Raw genomic sequence first — 21,020 nt, 5'->3', positions numbered from 1 at the left:
AGTATGGTGATTTTGATACGAGTTTTATGGTATAGGTTAGGTGGTGTGCCGAATGAGTTGAGGTATGAGAAATGTTTAAGTAAGAGAGCCTTGGATATATGCATGGCGAGTGTTTAGATTATAGGTGGTTATCTTTGACATGCGGTGGTGATGAGGATAATGAGACGATATAGCTCGGATTTAGTATTAGTGAGTTACGAGGACGTAACATTTATCTTAAGAGGAGTAGGATGCGATAAAAGAGATTTTGATGGTTGTGCATATGGTGGTATATTCGCAGTAGAGTGTTGGTGTAGCATAAAGAAGGAAGTTGAATATTTTGTGGTTGATGTTGTTAAAAGGCCATGGTCGAGCTTGTAGTAGTGTGATGTTTAGGAGTGTGAGAATATTTCACTAGTGTTGACAGTTGGATGATAAGGTTATGAGTGTGAGTAAACTTCGAGGACGAAGTTCCTTTTAAGGGTGGTAGAATGTAACATTCCGTATGATGTCTATGAGTGTCTTGATATTGGATTTGATAGTGGATGATATTATGGAGCTAGCAGCGTTAGAGGATGGTAGTTGGTTATGTATGGAGTTGGTGTCGTGAGAGATATATATGTGGTAGATACGATATCGTGAGTCATGTTGTGGAAGTAAACATAGTTGGTGGAGTGGGTGTTAAGAGTTCATGTTTTATGTTTGGTCGAGTTCTTGAGTTCTTAGTATGTTGTTGTGTCTTGGTCGAGTTAGTATGGTTGTTTTTAGGTATGGGTTGAACTTCGGGGACGAAGTTCTTTTTAAGGAGGGAAGACTGTAATACTACGGTTTTATGAGTCTCTGGGTACTCTATTGAGTAGGCCTTACTTTGTCGAGTAAGGGTGAGTTGCGTTTTTAAAATAGTTTCTGACATGTTGGGTACTCGATCGAGTAACGTTGATACTCGATCGAGTAAGAGGGCACTCGATCGAGTACCTCAGCTACTCGATCGAGTAGCCGGTTTACGGAGGGATGATTTCTCGGGTTTTGTTAATAATGCGATTAAGTATATAATTACTTCCGTCACTTTTCTTTAAACACTTTTACAACCTAATTACTTTCAAAAGAGAAATCAAACTACGTTCTTCGCATCAATCGCATTGTTGTCAAATCCCGGAGCGTGGAAGGTCGGATTTTACCTTTCTTTATACCGTTGTGATCTTTGCGTCGAGGGTAAGATCTACGTACCGTTTTTATAGTATTTAGTCAAAGTTGGTTAAACCCTAATATTGGGATTTGGGGGTTTTGTTGTATTTTGTGATTGGTAGTGATTATATGTTTGTATGTTAGGAGGAGGATTCATAGAAGAAGCCTTTTGATATCAGCTGTGAGACCGTCTGATTGTGTTGCGTTTCAGGTAGGGTTTCCCTACTCAGTATTAGTCCCATAATGTGTTGGTGATGATTTGTGATTGTTGATTATTGTTATACGAGTATTGTGACGGTTGTTGGTTTGATTGCTGTTTAATGGTTGTGATTGTTTGTCTCTGGTTCTCGAGATGCGTTCTCGGCTGAGTGGAGTCACTTGCGGGAGTGGCTTCACGCCCTAGTTTCGCCCTCCGTGGAACCTGCCACGGGAGGGGATGTGCACATTAATGGGACAGGGTTATCGCTCGGTAGGATGAGCGGGGCTTAGGTGGGAACGGCTGCGGTCCCCCACTGGCAGGGCTGGTCCAGTGGACAGTCGATGACGGAGATTGATTGGAGTGGGTGTGATTGTGTGTGTGACCGTTTGAGCTGCTTGTTTACTGTGTTGTTGGTTATATAAATTGTGTGATTAGTACTGACCCCGTTTAATGTTTTAAAAACTGTGGTGATCCATTCGGGGGTGGTGAGCAGTTATTGAGCAGGTATGATATGACACATATGGGATAGCTGGGATGAGTCATCACGTGGCAGTTAGAAGTCTTCCACTGTGTCAGACGATGTTTTATAGCTTTGATAGTTTTAGCAGTAGACCGTCTGAGAGTCTTGTATTTCTTTTTATCAGTTTTGGAGTTGGTATGTAATCACTTTAAACATTATTTACTTTTAAGTATGTTTCGTTAGTGTCTTATGATTATCATTGCCTCGGAAAACCGAGATGGTAGCACTTCCATGCCTTAAGTGGTCCTGGTAAGGCACTTGGAGTATGGGGGTGTTACAATATGCATGTGTTGTTATGCGATTTGGCAATGCATGCAACATATTAAAAGAAATGCAAAGCAATAATAATAAATTCCCAGTATGGCCTTCCTAACATAGAAAATCAAATAATCTATTACAAATTCGGAAACCAGCTCCTTTGATCCCTTGAATCTTCAAGTGGCACGCCTCCCAAAAACTCCGTCTTTGTCGGAACGCCTTTCCGAACGACAACGTCTTGAAGAAACTCCATGATTACAAATAATAATAAAAATACAAATCTATTCCTATTATACATTTGTAATATGATAAACTAGTAAAATTAAAAGTGATACGAGATCACATTAAATTACAACCGAATCAATATTCCCTTTCATTACGGGTAATATCGATTAAAACTAAGGACATACTAAGATAAAATTACATAATTCAAAATTATATAAATAAAAGACATTCAACAATTGAAATATGCAGCATTATAATATGTATCTATCATGCCAAATTATGTGCCAAATCGCCCTATTTAACTTATATTGATTATATAACCCAGTTTTATGGAAATGCGTGATAATAACTTCTTAAAATCATAAATTAACACTTAAATCACATCTAAGTTCAGGTTAATTATCCTAACACTCTTAGGACTAAAAAAATTAGTCATCACTCAATTTTTGACAATAATTCAACTTGATTTAATTTTATGCTCATTTTTTTTACCTTGAAATCATAACATTTATGAAATAAATCCAAATTAAATTACAATAATTTTGAATTTTGAATTTTAAATTTTTGAACATTCTAGAACATTTTCATGACACTCATAATGTCCAAAAATCATGGTTACAATTTTCTAATTAATTTCGAGAAAATATAGTTGTAATTTATCGGTTTTATCTCATAAAACATCTAAAGTATCCAAAAATTAATCTAATAAATTTTACAACTTTAGATCTGATAAGTGGGATATTTATGCAACCTAAAATAATTTCACATGCCATGTAATTCGTTTTAGCTATTTATGCTAAAATAGTCACTATTTATGCCATTTTTTACACTAAAAATTCATAAATCGTGCTAAATGAGATCATTTCATCTCAAAATTTACATACACTGTGTAACTCATGCATGTGACAAAATATTAAATTTTCATGGCCTGGTTCGAAGTTTAACTATTTTTAACCATTTTACCTCTTTTAATCCATTTTTATCTCATAAAAATCATAAATCATGCAATATTAATCAAATTAATACTAGATTTTACACGCAACTTGTAAAATATGCATGTGAGGTCATATAAAATTTTCAAGGTCAAAAACTAAGTTTAACCATTTTTAGTAATTTAACCTCTATTTATTCCATTTTTATCACATAAAAATCATAAATCATGAAATATTAATCACATTAATATAAAATTTTACATGCAATACATAAAATATTCATATGAGGTCATACTAAAAGATCACGGACAGTAGTGATATTTAACTATTTTTAGTGAATAAAAGTCCATTTTACTCATAAAAATGCAATAAAATCACTAAAAATCATTAAAATGAGCAATAAATTACCATAAATCATAAAAATGACCAAAAAATATTTTAGGACCAGAATATATAACATGCATCATAATTTCGTGACTTACTCTTATAAATCACAAAATTTTTAGTTTTACATGTTAACATTTTAATTCGGAAAAACAATAACCGATTATGCATGCAACATCCTATGCTCTGATACCACTTGTTAGGTTCATATACTTATTATTAGACTCTTCTAATAGTGAACTAATTAACTTTTTAATATTTGTTCTTAAGATCTAGTGCATGCATAACAAAATAAGAGATTAATAAGAAAAATAATGTCCCTTACATTATTATTTTCGGATTTATGGGCACAAGTAAGGTCTCCTACCTTCACTTGTTCTTGAGCTATAATGAGTATTAGGATGATCCTCCAAAATCCCAATGTAGAGATTCTCCTCTTGATTGCACCCAAGATTAGCCCTTATCTCTACTAAATAATATTAACTAGATATTTATTTAGTAGTATACCTTAAAATTGATTACTAATACTCATATATTACACTAATAATATTAGTAATTTTTATGAATAATTTAGATTGAATCTTCTCAAATTTTAGAGAAAGATAAACTATAAATGTGTGAGGAAAGTTTTGCATGTAAAGAGATGAATGAATGAAGAAGTGTAAGAGTAAAAATGAAAGAGCCAAAACTACTCCTAATAGAGTAGTATGGTCGGCTCACTTGAGGCCAAGGAAGGCATCTTCCTTTTTCTTTTTGCTCTTATCCATAATGTAGGTGTGTAAGGCTATTAATTGTAGGTATGATTATATTAATCTCATCACATAAAATAATATCATCCACACTCCACTACAACCTCCATTTTGGTCCACTTACATAAAATAGACTACCATTTTATTTTGTCAATTTGTCATTTGTCACACAATATGTCACATGTAGTATGTTACATGTCATTAATTAATTTAATGCATATTTATCAAATAAATATAATTTTATAAATTAATTAATTTACATACAACAAATTGACTAGTGATTCTTGATCACATAAATAAAATGGGTTATATAATTATAATTCACAACATGTTGTAATTATAATTAACCATTCATTCTTTTCACAATTGTTTCACAAACAATAATCAATTTTAGTAATAAAGTATTTCAATTACTAAAATAAATCTTATTTAATCCCATTACAATAAGATATTAATATTCTCTCTCACAATTGAATTATTCAATTTTAAGGAATTGATTAACTTGTATCGTCATACAGTTAATCAACTTTACTAATAAGGGCATCATCCTTTAGGTGCGACCTTAAAGGATCAACTGACCACCACCGTCCTACGACAATAACGTCAAATTCTAGCAAGCCAATCGTTACCGATTAATGTTGATCAGTTGACTATTTAATTTATCATCCCTTTCGTATTATTAATATGAGATTTGATTATGATATTTAAATCATGTGATCGCACTTTTGTTGAGGACACATATTCCAAAAGTAATTCCTGAGAGTGTAATGGAATTTAGGCCCATAGCTTGTTGCAACACCCTTTACAAATGTTTGTTTAAGGTGATGTGTAACAGGCTAAGTGCTATTTTGCATGAGATTGTAAGTCCTTCTCAGAGTGCGTTCATCAAGGGGAGGGACATTGTAGGGAATATACTTATATGTTAGGACTTGATCAGGTTATATAAGGGGAAAACTTATTCTCGTAGGATCCTGATGAAATTGGACCTTCAAAAAGCATATGATTCAGTGTGTAGATACCCGTATCCGTCGATATTGGAATTTATAGAGAACCCGACAAACACCCGATGATGATAGGACACATGTATTCTTTAGTTGCCATTGTCATTATTTGGGTTCGTTTTACGATGTAGAATGAGCGTCGTCGATGAAATATTTTATTAATTTAAATGATATTTAAATTAATGTTTTTTTAGTGAGTTCATTTTATTATTTTAAATGATATTTAAATTATGGTTTTTTTGAGGTGAATTCAATTTATTTTATTTTATTTTGAATTTTTTTTCCCAAGTTTATTTTATTGAAAATAAAATAAATAATTGATTTGAAAAATCATTTTATGAATATATTTGATTTGAAAAATCATTTATTTTAATGTGTTAATTGATTTGAAAAATCGATTTTAAAAACGAAGAAAACTCGTTTTAGAAGCATGTTTTTGAGCTCGATTTTAGCTCGGTTTTTGGGCCCGTTTTCTTTACGAGTTGGCATGAATATCGAGTACATTAACCCTAACCCATACCCTAGTATCCTACCCATATTACCCTAGCTTAATCACCAATAAAACCCCTCTCAAACCCTCACAAAAGCTGCTGGACAGCAGCTATGCGTGAGCAGGCCCGACTGCCTCTCCCTCTCTTTTACCCTACTTTAACTCCTTATAAATACCACCCCTTCACCATACATTCATTCCTCTAAGTTCTCCATACATACAACCGTCACTCACAAGCTTTAAACCTCAGAAACGAACCCTAATTGCCTCTCAAAAACCTTCCACAAAACCGACATCCAAACTGAAACAGTTTGTGTGTCCTCTTCGAAAAACAATTCGTTCCTCCTTCAAACCTCCATCAAAACTCGAGTTTCTTGTTCCTAATTAACCATATAACATCCATCTACACATTAGACAAATATTTACAAGCCAAATTGCCCTTGAGAGTACACGAAATCCTCGAAAAAAAGCAGTGTTATACACTGTTTCGCGGTTTGTTCTGTCTGTCAGATTCTGTTTGTGCTCGTTTTTCGTGCCCAATAACTCAAAACGAGCAGGGATTGCTTTAAGATCTCTGTTCTCCTCTCTTTCTAGTTTTCAAAACATCTTTTAAATCGAATTTTCATCGTGAAACGAGAGAGAAATCGATGTTTGAAAGTTGCTGTCCAGATTCGATAAAAACGCGTGTTTGCTTTGTTTCTTCGTCGACGACGGCCTCTCGAGATAAAATCTACCATCGATTACGACCCAAGACGGTGTCAACGATACATGTAGGTTGAGGGTGCATCAAATCCTCCTCTTTCTCCCTTTTATTTCGTTTTTTATGTTTGTTTTTTATTGTTTCGTTTTATTTCGTTTATCGTTTTTATTTATCGTTTAAATTAACTATGAAACTAGTTTAGTCCGAGTATGAGTTAAAGTACCACCATGAACACCCGCGTTGACTTGAGATGGGAAAGAAACCGCTACATCAGTCGGTCGTACACCCCCGTCTCATTTACATATCCTCGTGTTCAAGGTAGGGCATTAATAAAACGAGTTCTAACTTCGCTCTTCGCTTTTGACCCCTCTTTTGTTTCATGTAATTCGACCCACCTTAGGACCATTCACATGTTAGTATGACCTCTGATTGTTAACATATAACTCATTTAGATGACATTAGATCGATTTGATAACCTAATTAGACACATTAGGGTACATCGACATAGCTTTAAAAACCGATTAACAATTCTGTAATTCAATCGAATGCATCTCTCTCTCTTTCACCTAATTTGTCGCTAGTATAAGAGTGCGTGATTAGCACCTTCTTATTAACACTCGATGAGTTAAATTAACTAGCAAACTTGACCTAATTGGACCCCTTTAGGCCGTGTAGAACACCCGGTTTTAGGCGAAGCCTTCTGACCTCCTTTTGTCATCGTTTTCTAATGCGTTTTCCGCATCGCTTTGCGAATTGATCTAACTAATGAACCTGACCTAGGACCTAGAGTAGCCGTGTTTGGTTTGGCCGTGATTTGGCCGTGTCTTTTGGTCCTTCTGGTTTCGTCCGTTTTATGAATCGCTTGTTCTTTATTGCTTTATAACTTGTAATTTATCGTTTGTTCATCGAGTTGTAATTTTCAAGTTAGTTTCCTTTTATCGAGTCAAAACCTCTTTCAAAAACCTTAGTTTTTTTTGGTTAGATGGTTGTGTCCCAATGCATGTAAGAGCGTAGTAAATCGCATGTTGTTTAAAGCAACATGGCCCGATTTATGCTAATGCATGCTTTGGTGCGTGGCCTTATGTCTAATTCGATGAGATTAAGTGAAAGCACACATTACGAGGAGTGACCCAAGGCCGTGAGTCATGTAAGCCGTGGGCCACCCCTTTGTGCACGTTTTTCTAGGTCGAATGGCCGTGTAATGTGTCATGTACGGTTTTGTAAGTAGCAATTGTATTTAGATCGAGTTGTATCTTTAATTTATTGTTGTGTCGGCATGAAATGCCTGGTTTGTAATAGGTAGATCCCAACGGCTCCCCCATTCCCCCTTAAGCCTTGTTTGCTTTGTTTTGTATGTTGTTAGATTAATCAACCCACATGCTAAATTACAACTTTGACAAAGTTAGTTTAGTTGCATCTAAAACGACATAGAAATTGTTGTCACATGTTAGGGTTTAAAACGATGTTTGCATATCATATATCGTAGTAGCTATGACCTTGTTTGAACTCCGACACTTGACTTAGTAGAGGCCGTTATTGACGGGCGGGGTTGGGTGTCCTTATGGGCTTCCCAACACGTACCTTCACCCCTTACTCATGATCTATGGTTTGTGGATCCGTCTAAATACCATTGGATTACGAGAGTCATTCAAATCGAGTGATATAGGGTACAAGTCTTTATCTTTAATCACTCGTAGTCGATTGGCTTTATGCTTTTCGATGAAAGGTGTAAAGTTGACTTGAACGGTTCCAAGTTCCCAAAAAACTTGGTGGCGACTCTAATTTGTCTTAATTCGATTCGAAAGAACCTCGAGTCGATTATGCCTAGTGTGGATCCCGCGAACGCAGTTCCCGAGGGCCTTGTCCCACGGATTTGGCGACTACTGGGAAAAGAGGACTAGTTACACTTTGTTTCTAGGGTCTTTTCCTCCGAGGTGAAACTTGAAAAGAAAGTGTTGGAAAGTAAAACATTACTCATAGTGCTACGATTCATGCATAAACCCTTAAGGACTTGCCCGGGCCGTCCCAGCGTTTCTTCGTGATGCGTGGGGGGCGACGTCCCACTATGCTAGGAAGCTGCACATTGCTCGCTTCCACTTCACCTCGCGTGGTTCTTGATGGTGGGGACGATCTTCTAGGTACTCTACCTTAAGACACCTTGCTCTATAAGACCGCAAAAGGATGGAGGGCATAGACCTTCTTGTAGAAGACTTGCCGAGACTTAGAGATGTCTAGGAGCATACATCCTTGTAACATGAGAATGACAATGTGCAAATTGTTCTCCCGAGTCTTTTCGAAATTTCCCATGTCCTTTTCAAAACCGAACTTTTGAACAACTTACTTTCAAAATAGCATGGTTTTAAAAACGCGGAATGCTGCCCAAATAGGACTAGAATTTTCGGCCCAAAATGAGCTTTTATAGCCGGCATGCTGCCCATTTCAAATCTCATTTTCGAATCAATCTTTCGTTTTTTTCAAAACCAATCCAAAATGCCTCCCGAACCTCAACCAAGCATGAAATGCGTCAAGTCATGTCCAGGTCATGGCCGTGTTAGGCCGGGTGTGTTTCGTTCTAAGAGTCTAGAACACGACCTTGTTGGGTCACCCAAGCTCACCTCTTGGGCCTTGAGTCATGTTGGTCGACCTTTTGGTCTAGGATAGTCCACAAAAACGCCCAAGCTAGGCCATTTAGGGCGTTTCACCCGAACTTATGGGCTATGTTAGTCCAATCACGGGTTTGGCCACACCGAGTCCGGTTTATAACCGATTTATGACAGCTTGAGTCATGTCGTTTTGTCGAGTCTAAAATGAACCAAGGTCTAGATCCAACCGTGAGTCGAACCTCTGGTTAGTCAATCTCAAGTCGAGTCTTTGTTTGAGTCAAGTTGAGGTCGTGTCCTTAAGTGTGCAGGGGCTCTTACTTTAAATATTGACTCAGTACGGGGTTTTCTTGTAAAAAGGCCGCCAAAAACCCGACGTCAAGCAATGGAAGATGCTGTTAACAAGCTTACTGAGGCCGTGAACCTCATGATGACCCGAATGGATGCAATCGAATCTAAGCTGGGTGAAGATTCCCCTCCATCTACCCCACCTCGATCGATCGGAGAAACGGTTCAAGTTCATCGAAGACCGTTTGAAACTCTCCCAGGGGAAGAACATTCACTATGAGAATGCTAGGGCCTATGCCCCAGTTCAGGATAAGTTGCCCACGAACATGGTACTCACTGACATCCCAAAGTTCAAGGGCATCAAGATCCGATCCACCATGTTAAGGCCTATAAAGGGTACTTAGCACTGAAGGGAGTACCTGCTGACATGCTCTCTGAAATTTTTGCCCAATCTCTGGATGAACACCCGAAGGCGTGGTTCTATAATTTGGACCTTAAGAACTTCCCCACTTTCGAAGATATTACAGTGGAGTTCTTCAAGCACTATGCTGATAATGTCAAGATTCAAACCAACATAAGAACATTGGAGGTGATGACACAGAAAGAAAAAGAAGGTTTTACTGAATTCCTTGCAAGATGGCGCGCTGAAAGCGTGAAATTAGCCAAGAAGCCTGATGAAGTTGAAATGGTAGATAAGTTCGTAAAGAATCTATGACCTATTTACCGCAATGCTTTGAAATACCAGAATTTTGGCTCTTTCAAAGAATTGATAAGAATCGGAATAAAGGTAGAAGATGATGTCATAAGGGCAGAGGCTGAAAAGCCAAAAGGGTACCAAGGGGCCTCATCGTCTAAGGCCAAGGCCCCAGCAACGACCCATATTGATGAAGCCATCAATCTCTTAGAAGGGCAATCGGAGAAGTCGCAGCGCCAAACACCTAGGGCATTCACCGATTTCGGATGCACTTATACATACGCTCTCCAAAGGCTCATAGCCCAAGGAAAGCTGAAGCCTATTGGTCCAACTCCGGACCCTCCCACTGATCAACAAGGTAAATGGTATAAACCAAATGCCTACTGTGCCTTTCATCAAGGGAAAGGCCATGATACTGAAAGGTGCTATCGACTGAAGCACGAAATCCAAGACATGATTGAGAATGGAACACTCCCGATCCCAACTGTTAAACCCAATAACATCACCAATCCATTTGGCGATCACACTAACTTTGTTTCTGTCGAAGACAATGTCGATTATTCTCATCTTATCCGCCCATGTCACTTGAAAGGGGTGTTTATCGGGAAAATATTTGTGGATTGCTGTGAATCCTTGCCAAACCCGAAGAATGAAATTCAAGTCGGGAGTCTTGCTCCAGAATGTACTCCTCTCGTTAACGAAGTTAATAAAGGACAATTCGATTCACCGACCTTCATCATTGGCGTAGATCCTCAGAGGACTACCTCGGGATGGAGGCAGACCATCATAAGGATCAAGGACAAGAGCCGAGCATATAAGCTGACAGCTGAATAAGGGAAAGCTCATGATCAGATTTGAAAAATTATGAGTCGGGATCTGTTTTCTTTTCTTAGTCGAGTCGAGTCTAGGACTTTCTTTTCTTGAAGTTGAGTCGTTTGTCCCGCGATGACCTAGGGTGTGTCCTAGGAATCGTTCCTTTGAGTCTGTTAAGCAATTGCCTTTCCAATAAAAAGTTGCAGTTTCGTTTCCAAATATGTCTTGTTTCCCATCCTCAATCATTCCGAAATATGATAAAACGCACAACACACTCAAAGGCATCCCTGGGGTGGAAATATGCCTCGTTTCAAAATGTAAGGTACACTAGGATCCCGTGTTTGATTCCTTTACCTATTCCATGTCTGGTGGTAGAAAACCTCCATCTGAACCAATGGTTATGACAAGCTTCTAGATGATTCTATGACGAACCCGGACTAGCTCCTTGTTTCCCCTATCGTCGATGACGGAAGGCAAGCCTTTATCCCACAAAATCATCCCCTCTCAAAGTGAGAAGATATCAACCCGTTCTAACAAGGAATTGTTAGTTCCTACCCAAATTAGTTGGCGAAGCCCAGTTTTTAAGGTGTATCCGTTTGTGACTAAGGGAATGAATAGAAGACCATTTTCAAGAAGAGAAGGAAAAAAAAAGATGAAAAAGAATGAAAAGATGAGAAAAAAAAGGACGAAAAAAAAAGCAAAAGAAAAAAAATGAAAAAAGATGAAAGAAAAAGAAAAAAAGAAAAAAGATGTTGAAGTTATTGCGGAATGCTTTTTGGTTGAATGTCGAAGTTACGGAAGCCAGAATTCAAGTCAAGTACCCATAGTTGAAGTTCAATGGGCGAAGCCCAAAAGCGTAAGTAGTGACCTCTTTACCCTCTAAGTCCTTCCTGAGACAGTTACAAGGGGATAGTCGGGAATTTTGAGAATCATTCCGCTTGTGTTGTTACACCCAGCCTTTAGGGTCCAGATATGGAGATTTGAACCCATATCGATTCCCAACCCATTTTGTACTCGGGTTTCATCAAACCTGAGACACCATTTCAAACCACGTTATAAGCCATAGCCCTTGGCCTTAGCACCACAAAACAAACCTTCAGAATAATGGTTAACCATTCCAACTTGTTATTACCAAGCTCCACATCCCAAAAGATCCAAGCCTTTTACACCTAACCCTAGACACGGGATTTAACGGTACTTTACAGGCTAGAATGGGATATGACATGATACCTTAGGTGAAACCTTCGAGTGTGTACACACAATCAAAATGCCATGTTTATGCACCATGATCGAACTACGTCGGATTTGATTTCGCTCCACGCGAATACGTAGGCAGTCCTTCAGAATAAGGGAATCAATCCACTCATCATCCAAGTTGTCATCTTGTCAGTTTATTACGGGTCTTAAACAAGTCCAAATGAAGCCACCTTTGTTTGAGTTGGTCTTAGTACTCGATGTAAGCTAGGATAAGGATATAGGTTCAGATGAATAGTATTTAGTCTCGGAATTAGCTTTATCTAACGGTGTAGGCAAAGATGCTGAGTCACATAGATGTGGGTTTGTGTTGGGAACAGAAAATATGAAAAACCCGCTGAAAAGAAAGAAGGCGTGGAAGAAAAATAGTACAAGCCCGCTGAAAAGAAAGAAGGCGGTGGCAAGAAATGATGAAAACTCGCTGAAAAGAAAGGAGGCGAGGAGAAGAGTGACAGAATGTTCCCAACAAGAGTGATGTGTGATGTCTAAGTGTTCTCATAAAATCAGTCTGGGCGAACCCAACGTTGTTGCTCCGTGAGTTTAATCCACCTTGTCAATGCCAAGTGATCTTGATTCCCATGTGCCCTCGGGAGCACGCCCATGCCATACGATATCTCTGTCTCAAGTCCGATGGCCTTGTGATTCCCATTTGCCGTTTTTTGGGCGCCAGAATGGCCAATTTACATTTCTACCCCCAACAAGTCAATAATTGAATTTAAACTCGTGCACACTTACGGTTTTATTTTCCTTTTTTGTTTAACGGTAGCAGGCTACGCCCACGTTATTTACGGGTCATACAGAGTGTCTGAGTCGTATTTCATGCTCACCCATCAAGGTTCGATTTCAAAATGCCAGATATTTCAAAATTTCAAAATGTCAAAAACTTTTTGCGAATTATGGATAGATGATCCAAGTAGTGGAATCTTTGCGGGTCGATGGCCCAATCATTCAAAATTTCAAATTCAATTTTTGAAGGGTCGATGGCCCAACATTCCAAGTGATGTCAAATTTAAAACTTCGGGTCGATGGCCCAATTATTCAAAATTTTCAAATTCAACTTTCGGGTCGATGACCCAGTATTTCAAATGATCCAATTTCAAGATCGATGATCCAAATGTGCTTATGTGATGATTATTGCTAGTACATTTTCTATATTTCAAATATAGCAGGATATGCTTCAACTGGGGGCTCTAAAGTCTTCGACTTTAGAGCCATTGCAAACTGGGGGCTCTGAAGCCGTTGGCTTCAGAGACCATTATCAAGATGTAAAGGATGACATCCACTCAGAATTCGATTCAATACAAGAGTAGGAAATGGAAAAATTCCGTAGCTGAAAGCAAATGATGAAAGCGGCGGCAACCTCCTTGGAAAGTCCCGTCCCATTCGGACAAGTGCCAGCAGATGATAAATTTTGGGCAAATGTCAGCAGATGATGAATTTTGGACAAATGCCAGCCGATGATAAACTTTGGGCATGTGTCACGGTGAGCTGCGAACTACGACGCGGGTTTGATTCCGTCGTAAACGGATACGTAGGCGCCTAAGGATAAGGCTCAATCCACCATATATGAAATTTTATGGGTCGACGACCAACGACGATAATTTGACACAAATGAAGCGAGAGTCAATCCCCAACGAAGTTTCGGTGTATGGTCTCTTCTTATGGTCAAGCGAGCTTATATACGCAAGTCTAATGGACTATAAACGACCGAAGAATCCTCGGGTCGAGAGGGACTGGGGTATACTTTGACTTTCGCCTTGTCCAAGCCTCAGTCAAAGTGGGGGCTCTGTAGATACCCGTATCCGTCGATATTGGAATTTATAGAGAACCCGACAAACACCCGATGATGATAGGACACATGTATTCTTTAGTTGCCATTGTCATTATTTGGGTTCGTTTTACGATGTAGAATGGGCGTCGTCGATGAAATATTTTATTAATTTAAATGATATTTAAATTAATGTTTTTTTAGTGAGTTCATTTTATTATTTTAAATGATATTTAAATTATGGTTTTTTTGAGGTGAATTCAATTTATTTTATTTTATTTTGAATTTTTTTTTCCCAAGTTTATTTTATTGAAAATAAAATAAATAATTGATTTGAAAAATCATTTTATGAATATATTTGATTTGAAAAATCATTTATTTTAATGTGTTAATTGATTTGAAAAATCGATTTTAAAAACGAAGAAAACTCGTTTTAGAAGCATGTTTTTGAGCTCGATTTTAGCTCGGTTTTTGGGCCCGTTTTCTTTACGAGTTGGCATGAATATCGAGTACATTAACCCTAACCCATACCCTAGTATCCTACCCATATTACCCTAGCTTAATCACCAATAAAACCCCTCTCAAACCCTCACAAAAGCTGATGGACAGCAGCTATGCGTGAGCAGGCCCGACTGCCTCTCCCTCTCTTTTACCCTACTTTAACTCCTTATAAATACCACCCCTTCACCATACATTCATTCCTCTAAGTTCTCCATACATACAACCGTCACTCACAAGCTTTAAACCTCAGAAACGAACCCTAATTGCCTCTCAAAAACCTTCCACAAAACCGACATCCAAACTGAAACATTAGACAAAGATTTACAAGTCAAATTGCCCTTGAGAGTACACGAAATCCCTCGAAAAACAGAGTGTTATACACTCTGTTTTCGCGGTTTGTTCCTGTCTGTCCAGTTCTGTTTGTGCTCGTTTTTCGTGCCCAATAACTCAAAACGAGCAGGGATTGCTTTAAGATCTCTGTTCTCCTCTCTTTCTAGTTTTCAAAACATCTTTTAAATCGAATTTTCATCGTGAAACGAGAGAGAAATCGCTGTTTGAAAGTTGCTGTCCAGATTCGATAAAAACGCGTGTTTGCTTTGTTTCTTCGTCGACGACGGCCTCTCGAGATAAAATCTACCATCGATTACGACCCAAGACGGTGTCAACGATACATGTAGGTTGAGGGTGCATCAAATCCTCCTCTTTCTCCCTTTTATTTCGTTTTTTATGTTTGTTTTTTATTGTTTCGTTTTATTTCGTTTATCGTTTTTATTTATCGTTTAAATTAACTATGAAACTAGTTTAGTCCGAGTATGAGTTAAAGTACCACCATGAACACCCGCGTTGACTTGAGATGGGAAAGAAACCGCTACATCAGTCGGTCGTACACCCCCGTCTCATTTACATATCCTCGTGTTCAAGGTAGGGCATTAATAAAACGAGTTCTAACTTCGCTCTTCGCTTTTGACCCCTCTTTTGTTTCATGTAATTCGACCCACCTTAGGACCATTCACATGTTAGTATGACCTCTGATTGTTAACATATAACTCATTTAGATGACATTAGATCGATTTGATAACCTAATTAGACACATTAGGGTACATCGACATAGCTTTAAAAACCGATTAACAATTCTGTAATTCAATCGAATGCATCTCTCTCTCTTTCACCTAATTTGTCGCTAGTATAAGAGTGCGTGATTAGCACCTTCTTATTAACACTCGATGAGTTAAATTAACTAGCAAACTTGACCTAATTGGACCCCTTTAGGCCGTGTAGAACACCCGGTTTTAGGCGAAGCCTTCTGACCTCCTTTTGTCATCGTTTTCTAATGCGTTTTCCGCATCGCTTTGCGAATTGATCTAACTAATGAACCTGACCTAGAGCCTAGAGTAGCCGTGTTTGGTTTGGCCGTGATTTGGCCGTGTCTTTTGGTCCTTCTGGTTTCGTCCGTTTTATGAATCGCTTGTTCTTTATTGCTTTATAACTTGTAATTTATCGTTTGTTCATCGAGTTGTAATTTTCAAGTTAGTTTCCTTTTATCAAGTCAAAACCTCTTTCAAAAACCTTAGTTTTTTTTGTTAGATGGTTGTGTCCCAATGCATGTAAGAGCGTAGTAAATCGCATGTTGTTTAAAGCAACATGGCCCGATTTATGCTAATGCATGCTTTGGTGCGTGGCCTTATGTCTAATTCGATGAGATTAAGTGAAAGCACACATTACGAGGAGTGACCCAAGGCCGTGAGTCATGTAAGCCGTGGGCCACCCCTTTGTGCACGTTTTTCTAGGTCGAATGGCCGTGTAATGTGTCATGTACGGTTTTGTAAGTAGCAATTGTATTTAGATCGAGTTGTATCTTTAATTTATTGTTGTGTCGGCATGAAATGCCTGGTTTGTAATAGGTAGATCCCAACGGCTCCCCCATTCCCCCCTAAGCCTTGTTTGCTTTGTTTTGTATGTTGTTAGATTAATCAACCCACATGCTAAATTACAACTTTGACAAAGTTAGTTTAGTTGCATCTAAAACGACATAGAAATTGTTGTCACATGTTAGGGTTTAAAACGATGTTTGCATATCATATATCGTAGTAGCTATGACCTTGTTTGAACTCCGACACTTGACTTAGTAGAGGCCGTTATTGACGGGCGGGGTTGGGTGTCCTTATGGGCTTCCCAACACGTACCCTCACCCCTTACTCATGATCTATGGTTTATGGATCCGTCTAAATACCATTGGATTACGAGAGTCATTCAAATCGAGTGATATAGGGTACAAGTCTTTATCTTTAATCACTCGTAGTCGATTAGCTTTATGCTTTTCGATGAAAGGTGTAAAGTTGACTTGAACGGTTCCAAGTTCCCAAAAAACTTGGTGGCGACTCTAATTTGTCTTAATTCGATTCGAAAGAACCTCGAGTCGATTATGCCTAGTGTGGATCCCGCGGACGCAGTTCCCGAGGGCCTTGTCCACACAGTGGAATGGGAGTTTGTTAATGGGATGCTGAATGCTTTGGGATTTCTTAGTCAGACTACAGAACTCATTATGCAATGCATTTCCACTCCTTCTTATTCTATTGTTGTGAATGGTGAGACATTTGTGTTATTTAAAGGGAAGAGAGGTTTGAGGCATGGGGACCCCCTTTCTCTTTTGCTTTTTACAATATGTGTAGAGTATCTTAGCAGAATTCTTATGGTTGTGCAGTAGCATGGACAATTCAGATTCCACCCTTTGTGCAAAAGCATTGGCTTAAATCATTTACGTTTTGTTGATGACCTTATTATGTTCTGCAAAGGGGATATGAAGAGTATTGAACTGATGATTAATGCTTTTGATTTCTTCTCTAAGGCATCTGGACTGGTGATGAATAGGACTAAATCTAATTTCTATTGCAATGGATTGGATGAGCAATTGATCAAAGGTATAGAGGATGAGACTGGAATGCAAAGGGGGGCAGTCCCTTTCAAATATCTTGGTATTAATGTCTCTCCAAAGAGACTGTCTGTGCTAGATTGTAATTGTTTGGTGGAGAAGGTTGTTGATAGAATCAGGGGTATGGGTGCAAGGAAATTATCCTATGCTGGGAGGGTTGTATTGATTCAAACAGTGTTAAGTACTCTGCACTCTTATTAGGCTAGGATCTTTATTATTCCTAAGACTGTTATTAAGAGGATTGAGTCTATATGCAAGGGATTTCTTGGCATGGTACTGAGTAGAAAGAAGGGCCAACACTGGTGTCATGGGATTCAATATGCCAACCAATTAAACAAGGTGGTCTGGGGATTAGAAAAGTTTCATAAGTGGAATATAGCAGCTGTAGGAAAGTATGTATGGTGGATAGAGCAAAAAGCTGATCATTTATGGGTGAAATGGATCCATGTCGTGTATATGAAAGATAGGGAATGGAAAGTTTATGAACCAACTCTCAACAGTAGCTGGGCTTGGCGCAAAATTTGTCAAGTCAGGATTGTTTTTTGGCAGTTTTTCTATGGGTACCTGTAGGGGAGAAGATACATTGTTTTACATGGATTAAACACATGATGGATGCTACCAAGTTTCTGGTCTGGTTGATAGCACAACAAAGACTATCGACGTAGGACAGACTTCAAAGGATGAAAATTGTGCAGGTTAATGTGTGTTTTTTGTGTGGAGTTGAGGAAGAAAACCATGAGCATTTATTTTTCAGGTGTGTGTGTACAGTGAGAGATACAGGGAAATGGTGACTAGATGGTGTCATATTGCATTGCCAGTTCAGAACTGCATTGAGTGGTGGATAAATTGGAGAGCTCGTGACATGTGCATGAAGAGAATTGTGGCTATGATTATGGCAAGTTTGATGCAACATATCTGGTGGAGCCGTAATATATGTCGACCTGAACAACATGTTCACAGGCCTGAGCTAGTGGCTAGGTTAGTTAGAAATGAAATTTGTATGAGAATTCGGAGTTGTAGAATTGTGAGTACCAAGAGTAATATTGAACAATGGTTAGAAGCAATTCTTATATCCTACACCTATGTGTAGGATACTCCATACTCCCTCCAACTGCCCCACTCCCCATACATCCTCAATTTCCTCTTTTTTTTAAAAAAAAAAAAACAAAAAATTAACTTCCACTTTTAGGGAGCAGTTACCACTATCATATTCAATTTAAGTGTTATGTAGTGTTACATTCACGATATGACAGTATCACGATATGACAATGCTATTTAATGAATATGTGCTTTATAGTGCGATATTCACAATATGACACTATTATATTCACTTTCAGTTTAGTGAATATGATAGTGTAGTTTGATGAATACTATATATTATGTAGTGTCATATTCATCCAATGGCTCTATTATTAGTGAATATGGCATTATAGTTTACTGAATATGGCTCTTTCTGTACAAATATATTGAACAATGATAATTAATGTTTTATTCCATATCAAAATCGCATAATAAAAATAATTTAAAGGAATAAAAATAATTACGTGATATGATATGAATATGAATATGTCAATTACATGATGTGAATATGTAGGAAAAAATTAAAATAAATAACAAAATATATCAAATATGATTTTTATTTGTAGAGAAATAAAAATTATGAATAATGATGTATTTTTATTTATTTTCTAATTTATTAATTTAAGATACATTTATTATAAGAAAAATTTAAGGAGAGGGAGTATCATGCACCATACTCCTGGGTGCATGGTATAATTTACCGTTAGAAGTGTTGTGTAACGAGGTAGGATGATCATGGAGACGAGTCCTATATAAATGTTGTAAGGGACTATAATTATTTTAATGAGGAGCTTACCTTTCCAAAAAAAAAAAAGAATTATGGGAAGGCAATGTTAAAAAGTGATGTCTAATTATCAACATTATTTAATACAATAAGGCTTTGTTTGGCAAAACTATCGAAAAAAGGATTTGAAACCCGAAAAGGTACAAAAATCGATAAACTAACGAAACACGAAAAGGTAATCGATAAGGTAGTGAAAATTAGGAGTGATAAGGAATCGATTATATAAAAATGTGTTTGACAAACTAGCTGAAAAGGTAGCTGATTTTGGTAAAATGACATAAAAGGATATGAAAATTATTTATTAATATAGAATAAAGGGGTACAAAATAGAAAATAAGTCATATCAGGTACCTGATTTCTCAAATGCTTACATGAGGAAGCATTTCATTTCAGGTACCTTATTTGACCAAATAGGCTACTTGCCAGACACTTGCAAAAAAATCAGGTAACTGAAATTTTGGTCAAATAAACTACTTTGCTCAAATAAGTTACCTGAAGTGTCGTGCCAAACAGAGCCTAAGTCTCCCTTGTGACAGGTATATTCGTCATAAATTTGTGACAGGTCAAGATTATCGAGTTGGGCAAATAAGACAATTGTAAGAATGCCTAATAAAAGTAAGAATGCTTAGGAAATCACAAATAGCTTATTTTTATCTACCCAAGAGTGAGTTTCATTTAACCCGTTATCAACTTATGACGAATATTGCGGTCACAAATGAGAAGAGAATTTGTGTATTTAATAATGTTTCGACGCTCTAAAACAAAACCCTAAAACCAAGTCCCTTAGTAAACATTATCCAAAAGTTTGTAGAGCCGAGGGGCCACGAGCCGAATGGATTGAATATTTGAATATGACGCAGCTGCAGAGAGAAAGGAAGAGGTTGGATGTAGATGGTAAACTTTTGTTTTCTTTCTGAATTTGCTAACGTTATATGGCGCGTCCTTTTCATCTCCTCGATCGGCGTGCCTCTATGGCTTACATCATTATCATGGTCCATGGACCGTTTTTCCTCCTACGTTACCCCCTTAACTTTTTAAAGTTTTAACTACATAATCCTAATCATTTAACAAATTGGCAGAATAACATGTTTGTATTACAGCTGATTGGTTCCACAAAACTATAAACTAATCTCTACATTTTAGGTCTTTTGAGAGACGGTTTCTTAATAAGCATTAGTAAGAGATTATTGTACAATTTTAAGAAAAAGTGGTACTAGAGCTAATAATATAGGTACAAATCACGATTAATGATAAAATGGGTACATTTATTATGTGAATAAGTATGAAATTATTATGTCACGATCAACAACAGGGGGTACGAAATACAAATAAAAGGGTACAAAAGATGAGTCTCTCAATGGTAGTGTTTTAATCTACCAATTGGTCTCCCTTGTGACGGGTTACCATTTGTGGCGGATATTTTGTGAGATAAAATGGTAACAAAATGGGTTAGTGGAGAAAGGGGACCACATGAATAGTGTTGCAGAGAGAGAAAAAGTGGGTACTTTGTGAGGTAAAATGGTATCTGTCACTCAAGAGTGACGGATATGTGCCGTCACAAACAAGAATTTGTGTTAATCTACCTCCCACTTACATAAATTACCATATAAATGTCTTTAATTTATGGTTTACCACACGTAATCACGATTTTAAGACTTGTATTGTAATATGGAATATGAAGTATGAT

This window comes from Silene latifolia, chromosome 10 (assembly GCF_048544455.1).
Source record: "Silene latifolia isolate original U9 population chromosome 10, ASM4854445v1, whole genome shotgun sequence".
NCBI classification, from domain to species: Eukaryota; Viridiplantae; Streptophyta; class Magnoliopsida; order Caryophyllales; family Caryophyllaceae; genus Silene; species Silene latifolia.
The sequence above is the reverse complement of the archived record's forward strand: the minus strand, read 5'-3'. Positions refer to the sequence as shown.